Genomic DNA, 7,500 nt, shown 5'->3' with positions numbered 1-7,500 from the left:
AGAGAGAGAGAGAGAGTGGGGAAGAGAGAAAGAGAGAGAAACAAAAAGAGAAAGAGAGAGAAAGAGAAAGAGAGAGAAAGAGATAGAGAGAAAAAGAGAGTGAGAGAGTGAGAGTGAGAGAGAGAGAGAGAGAGAGAGAGAGAGAGAGAGAGAGAGAGAGAGAGAGAGAGAGAGAGAGAGAGAGAGAGAGAGAGAGAGAGAGAGAGAGAGAGAGAGAGAGAGAGAGAGAGAGAGAGAGAGAGAAACAGAGAGAGAACAATCAATAAGTAGTAAAATAAGGGGAAAAATAAAGATAGAGGAACCATGAAGATTATGTTACGAATACATCTACAAGATCTTTAGCTTAAATGGAATATAAAGCAGCATAAATAAATCAATATCTTGAATCTAAAAAGATTAAAATACAATCTTAAATCAACAGACAATGAAATATCTTCTACACAATAAGCAGTAGACAAAACTCTACCTGATAAGCCCCCTGGATCATCTGTAAGTCTGTCATGGAGTGTTCCGTTGTGTAGCTCTAATTCCAAGCTTCTGAGATACTCCTGCTAGCACTTCTTCCAGGAAATGGGTCAGTCACCATGAGAGTCTGTTGATTTCATGAATGTTATGTTCTTTATGACTAAACATTATTGAAATCACTGTAGTTTCTGAAAGGCAAACAGTGATTTCAAAATCTTGATGTAGCTCCTGATATCATATAAAATAAACACATGAGACTGAATAGAAAATCTAAGTCTTATTATTATTACTGACCAAGACTAAAACTGTTAGTGGATCAAAATTCACTCGGAAAATTGATATAAGAATATTAGGCCCAAATTAAAAAGACTGGACTGTCAAAGAATTTAAATCTATATTTAAAATGAGCAAAAAGAAGAGGAAACATTCATTGATCGTATATATCAAATTCAGCGAGTTTCAGAATTTAGTTTTCTTTTACTAATATATTTCTATCACTTGTGTCAAAGTACTGTCTTTGGTCAATATTTTTTTGTAGTACAGTATATCCATCTGTCTTTTGCATTCATGGAAGTCCTAATTCTTCAAATTTTCCTTGATATTGTGTTAACTCAATTTGACTTATGTGGTTTTCTTATCTCTTTTGACAAATATTTCAGGATAAGACAGTAACACCATTTACTCTTGATAATATCTTTTTTCTTTTACACATTATATACTCTGGTTTAGGTATAATATCAGCCAACACTGCTGCACATTCTATTAATATTATCAAAAAATGTAGTGTATATAGAAAAATTACATTCCTAAATAAACTCTCAAGGATTTTACATATCAGTTGATCATTTTCCCAAAGTATTTGTTAATGTTCCCATCAACACAAGCAACATAATTTGTAAAATTCACTTATTCATGCTCTCTCTGGCTGCAGCTGACCTTTTTCTGCCAAGAAATCTAAAGGCTAAATCATCAGGACAAGTGGACACGGAGATTAAGAACACATATTGTGGTATTTTGTGTCTATACAAAATAATATACAGCATTACAAACACATGCATACAGACATATAAAAGTATAACTATGTAAGACTTTCCTTGATATTTAATAGCCCTGTTACTACAAAGACATCTTTCCCTATTGAATAATATATCCCATATTATTATTATTATTATCATTATATAAACTATCAATGCTTCTCAACAGGGTGTGAGTGCATATGAAAGCACAAAATGCCAAGTAACAACCGGAAAACACTGTTAACCCATTGCCGACGGGGGATAGATTTGCTTACACAGGCTCCAGGATGAGTTTTATTTCTGATCGAGGCAGCTTCTGCAACATAATTTGATTTTTCCCACTCCCTTTTAGTCACTCATTGTAGAGCTAGAGACATTTTTGTGTTTTGTTTTTTTGTGTGTTTTACTGTTTTTAGAAATTTATATCTGTCACATCACAGGCTCCATCAATTCTGCAGTTGACTAAAATTGTAGCTCAGGGTCCATATCAATTCATTTTTTTTCTTTATACTCAATGTGATAGAAGTATTACTGTTTTGGGGGGTTGGCCAAAAAGCAACTTTATTTTTTCGTTTTTCTGTGCTGTCATGAACAAACACGAAACTTATAACCATCCAAAATGAAGAGGTAGGGAAGAAGAAGGAAACTTGTGTTTTTGACAGTGAGTGCCACAATAAAAGGCATCCCTACTGGCACAGGGGCACATTTAGGCATTGGGCATGGTGTAAGTCACCTTTCTCCTCTCGTTCTGCCTGCACATCTTTCATCTGCAGTACTTTAGAGCAAGAGGTCGGCAACTTGCAATGTGCCATCCCTCTATAGAGATAGTGCTTGCTAGAGACCATAGATGGGTGCCATTCAAGGCTCTCTCTTCTGCTGGTGCTAGAAGAAAGTGGTGCCATCTAGGTTTTAGAAGTGAGTTGAAACCCATTTTGCTTATTTCCGCCGGCACTGTTCCGTCTTTGCAATGCCAGGCCTCTCGAACGCATAGACCTAAATCAATTATACGATTGACGGCGCATGCCGGCACCCGGCGCTATGCATATTACATAATCGCCGTCTGTGGACGGTTTTGGAAGTGAGTTGAAACCCATTTTGCTTATTCCTGCCGGCACTGTTCCGTCTTTGCATGGCTGCAATGCCAGGGCTCTCGAACGTATAGGCCTAAATCAATTATATGATTGACGGCGCATGCCGGCACCCGGCGCTATGCATATTACATAATCGCCGTCTGTGGACGGCACTCGGCGGTATCGGGTTAACAGGTACTGATGAAAAAAATTGACAACTGGGGAAAAAACATAAAGGAAAGGTTTACTCACAAGAAAAAAGACAATATAACCCCCCCCCAAAAAAAAAAAATAAATAAATAAATAAATAAAAATATAAAAGTTAAAAGGATAGAGAGAGAGAGAGAGAGAGAGAGAGAGAGAGAGAGAGAGAGAGAGAGAGAGAGAGAGAGAGAGAGAGAGAGAGAGAGAGAGAGAGAGAGAGAGAGAGAGAGAGAGAGAGAGAGAGAGAGAGAGAGAGAGAGAGAGAGAGAGAGAGAGAGAGAGAGAGAGAGAGAGAGAGAGAGAGAGAGAGAGAGAGAGAGAAAGAGAGAGAGAAAGAGAGAGAGAGAGAGAGAGAAAGAGAGAGAGAAAGAGAAAGAGAAAGAGAAAGAGAAAGAGAGAAAAAGAGAGAGAGAAAAAAAAAGAGAGAGAAAGAGAAAGAGAAAAAGAGCTAAACAGATATAAAGAATGAAAGAAAGAAAGAGAGAAAGAGAAAGAAAGAGAGAAAGAGAAAGAAAAAGAGAAAGAGAGCACCTCTGTGTATGTCAATTGTCCTTCATAAATATATTTGCAATTGGCTGAGGGGTTACTGTGGTGGCACATTTAGATAGAGAAAGAGAGAAAAAAAAAATAGTCCAAATAATTGACAACCATGTCTAAAGTCCTTATATCTTCTGTTAGGGTGACAGTCCTGCTAGGGTGGTAGAGATTCAGGCTGCTATAAAGATAAACAAGTTATGGTTTGCTACTGCTAATGGTCTGAAGAATAATGATTAGACATACTATTGCCGCTGAAAGAAACTGATTAGTTTAAATCATCTCAGGCAAAGATTTGTTACTGTTATTTTGAGTTATAAAATTTCTTCATGTGGCAAAAAATCTCCCTCTCACCCTCCATTGTTTTCTTTTTGTTTTCTATATCAATACTTATAGAGCGATTGTAAGATTATCATGTAATAAATGACATGATTTAGATTTTTTTATAATTAGAATTAAGCCCTAAATAGATAATAAGACTTAACCTAGAATACATAAGAATAACTTTATGGCAAGAAAAGTTAAAAACCCACAAACACATATGCACACAAGCATGCATGCACACACACACACACACACACACACACACACACACACACACACACACACACACACACACACACACACGCACATGCACATGCACACACACACACGCACAGGAACATGCACACGCACACATGCATGCACACATAACACATATATACACTCTCATGTACATATAGAAATACATAAAGATTAACCCTCTCTGGACGTGTGGTACAGTACTGTACTGCTCATTCAAAAGCCCAGTGGCCGGGCGGCACAGTATTGTGCCAGCCATTCAATTGATTTAGGCCTAATAATTCGAACGCCCCGGCATTGTGACATTCAAGGCTAGAATGCCCCCGTCGTGGATGGGTTAAGATATTTTCAGTCAACATGAAGGGGAATGTGTAATGGTACCCTTAAGATCTCTACAGGAAACCTCAGGATTCCATGAAACACAGGTGGAGAACTACTGCCCTAAGGTATTTCTACACTGGGGATAAGTACCCAAACCACTTCCCGTTGGATATTTTCCTTCTAAGAGGCATGCATGGATCCCTTTACCTGGTGCTCAATCATTTTCCTTCACTGTAACATACATCGTCCACCTCTCATGCAAAAAGTAATAATTGCTAAATCGTTACCACAGAATATCCAATAATTCTCACCTTTCACCGACTCCTGAAGTGAATAACTCTTCTCATTGTGGTAACTTTGCCAAGGTGCTGCATCTCCATGGGGTTTCAGACTGGTTATCCATAGTCCCTATTTGAATCAAAACTTCTTTGCTGGTTGTTCATCAGCTTCTGTAATTAGAAGATTTATGTTAAGATTGTGTATTCCTCTGGGAACCTGTATTAATTTCATTATGTGAGAGTTTATTCTTGGGCAGGGTGGTATCATATATATTCTATGTCCTTTTTTTATATTTCTGAACCATCTGCAAACAAGGTTGGTCTCAATTTTTACTTTGTGTAGATTTTGTTTCTATCTTGGGTGTTTGGTCTTGATTCTTTTATTGCAAGTGTCTACTTTTATGATTTTAGCTTTGCGGGCTGTTGGTTTTGATGTTGTCATTTTTTGTTTAGGATTATATTTGTGTCTCCTTGTTTAATTTAATATTTCATTAATTTCTTTTACAGCACCCACACCAATCACATGTTCTGACCCTAATTACTGGTTGAGTAGGTAGATCACTGACCTCAGGCTGTGTTACTAACCCTCAATGAAAATTCAAATCAACTAAACTTTTTGCTTTTCCACGTGTTAAAACTTAAGTTGGTGGCGATGTCTAGCTTCCAATGGAAATTGCATGGTTTCTGTACTTTAGGATACTGAGTCACAGAATGTTTATATCTCGGGTAACTAACTGTTCGTTTCTTTTGGTTTCACACATGCATAAGACAATAACCAAAACTTGTACATGGGACAAGGCTAATGAACTTTGTCAAAATAAGTCAAATGTCTTCAGGCAACTTGCACATTGGAACTACATGATTTATTGTCAGAAATTTAATTTTGCATGATAGTTAACTGCACTTGTACTGACAGGTGACAGATAAGTTAGAAAAGCATGATCAGGTAAGGGACACCAACCATTTGACTGTAGTTTTTGTGCTAAGCTCAGAAAGAAATGGTGTGCCAAAGTGTGTTAAAATGCAAATCTCATGCTAATGAAGCAATGCAGAAGATGAGACCATGATAGGCATCTCTGAAGAAACATGCTGGGATTCCATCCTGAGATAACATGACTGCTTAGTGACATGGTTCAGATATTTCTATTAAACATCAAGGAACACCTTAGTTATACTTTTAAATGCTTGTATGCCTATATTTTCAATGTTGTACACAAAAGTCTCTAAGTAAGTTAACCAGACCATCCTTCATTTAAGAAGTGCCACTTTGTCTTCCAGATAAAAGTTGTTTTTGTAACTACTGTATTTTGCAGTTCTCAAAAGGGTAATCACTACCAAGATGGGGCCAGCTTCTATGGGTAGATAGGCTACAGATGGTGAGCTACTTAATAGATATCTAGTTTAAGTTCTTTTCTGGTATTAGGATAAATTCACATTATTTGACGGTACATTTAACTTTCCCCGATATGTCTTTTTTATTCTTTCACCAGTTTTATTAAATGGTCTACTGCTTTCTTTTGGGTTCCAGTAAATTTGGTGGGGCATAGAAGTCTCTTTTTATTAGTTTTGGGACTATAATTTGGTTTATGTAATGTTTTGATGTCACTGCATGATATATATTTTTGCTACTGTAATTTTTTTTTCATTGCTAGTTTCATTTATTGTGAAAATTTATTTTTATTTTTAAGCCTGGCTTTCATTCAGTCATACCTGGATTATCTCTGCAAATCAAATGGTATAATTCCAATTTTTTGTTTGAGACAATTTACATTCCAAAGAATTAGTTTTACCATATCAAAATTCTAACAATGCCTTTAAAGCTTTCATTACTTCTCTTATGGTTTCATGAAAATATATATTACTAGTTTGTCAGAATTCATATTACTTATGATTTTTGTTACCATATTGAAGATGTTCTTTATGGTATTGAACAAGGGGAAGCACACTTATTCCTTTGTTTTATTTCTATCCTATCATTATTCTTGCTTGGTGTTGGTAATGTCCATGTTATTGTACCATAAGGCACATAACTGTTTATGAGTGTTTTCTTGTTGTCCTTTTGTTCTTTTCTTTGTTCATGGCTGTCTGAGTATGTTGCACTTTGGGGAGTGATTTGTTTGTTTGTTTGTCTGGTTCAGTGAAATGTTTGCTTTCTTGATTTGGTTGGATTTCTCTGTTCTTTGTGCTTCGTTTAAAGTTTGGGCCTACGTTAGAATTGTATTTTGGTCTCTTGATTGACAGGGTGTATTCTCATGTTTGTGCAAGGTGTTTTGGGTTTTGTTGTTTGCGTCCTTTAGTGCGTCTCCAACATTTATTCTGGTGTTTTATGTTGTAGTTTTCAACTATTGCATCATTATGGTTGTTTTTTGTTATATTTTCTTGGTTTACTTCCTAAGCCATTATGTGAATTCATGATTCAGGATACATGATTCTTGTCACAGTAAAAGTGACATACTGAATTTTTGATGGGTTCTTAAAATTATGACCATACTCGCTAAAACTACTGTACCTTTTTTTGTTTATGCCAGTTAGAATCCTGTATCTACATACCAAGAAGAAGGACAAATACTTTGTGGGTAGGGGTCCGAGGGAAAAGCCCCTAACAGGTAAATACCATAGGGGTTGCTTGGTTAAAACATTTTCTAAAAAATACAGGGAGCCATATTTGTGGTAATATTTCTGCAATTGCAACAGAAGTTGGGATGCACACTATAGACTCCCATAAATTTTGGGTGTTGGCAGAAAGTTTCTTCAGCTATTTTTGTGGTGTTTATGATAAATCAGTTTCATATATATCATATCTCAGCCTGTTTTACCTAATGATTTCCTTAAAAAAATACATCCCCTCCCTTGTGATTTAGTGCCAGAATTGCTATATAGGTAAATATTCAGAATAGTGAATCTAGTATCGATGGATTTCTCTGACTCTATACTACTCACACAGTGAGTAAGATCCATGATTCGACCCCTATAACCCACAATCTTGGTACCGATAGCAGGAGAGGGGATGAAGGAGACCAGGGAAATTGCATGGTAAACTGATAAAAATAA

At 36.5% G+C, this 7,500-nt stretch overlaps 1 long non-coding RNA gene across 4 annotated transcripts in view; it reads right to left on the bottom strand.

The window, feature by feature from the left end:
* LOC122260281 (uncharacterized) overlaps positions 1-7,500 on the bottom strand; it is a 21,713-nt gene that overhangs the window by 2,320 nt on the left and 11,893 nt on the right. For 3 of the 4 annotated variants that reach the window (XR_015190437.1, XR_015190438.1, XR_015190436.1), the window contains 2 exons: positions 4,483-4,620; positions 467-592 (listed from right to left, as the gene is read on the bottom strand). This is a non-coding gene — a long non-coding RNA (uncharacterized LOC122260281). Of the gene's footprint in view, positions 1-466; positions 654-4,482; positions 4,621-7,500 lie in introns of all 4 variants that reach the window. The other variant, XR_015190439.1, reaches the window with a different exon arrangement.

The sequence above is a fragment of the Penaeus japonicus genome, unplaced genomic scaffold (assembly GCF_977035675.1).
Source record: "Penaeus japonicus unplaced genomic scaffold, GWHDUDI00000001_assembly GWHDUDI00000033, whole genome shotgun sequence".
NCBI lineage: Eukaryota > Metazoa > Arthropoda > Malacostraca > Decapoda > Penaeidae > Penaeus > Penaeus japonicus.
The sequence above is the reverse complement of the archived record's forward strand: the minus strand, read 5'-3'. Positions and strand labels throughout refer to the sequence as shown.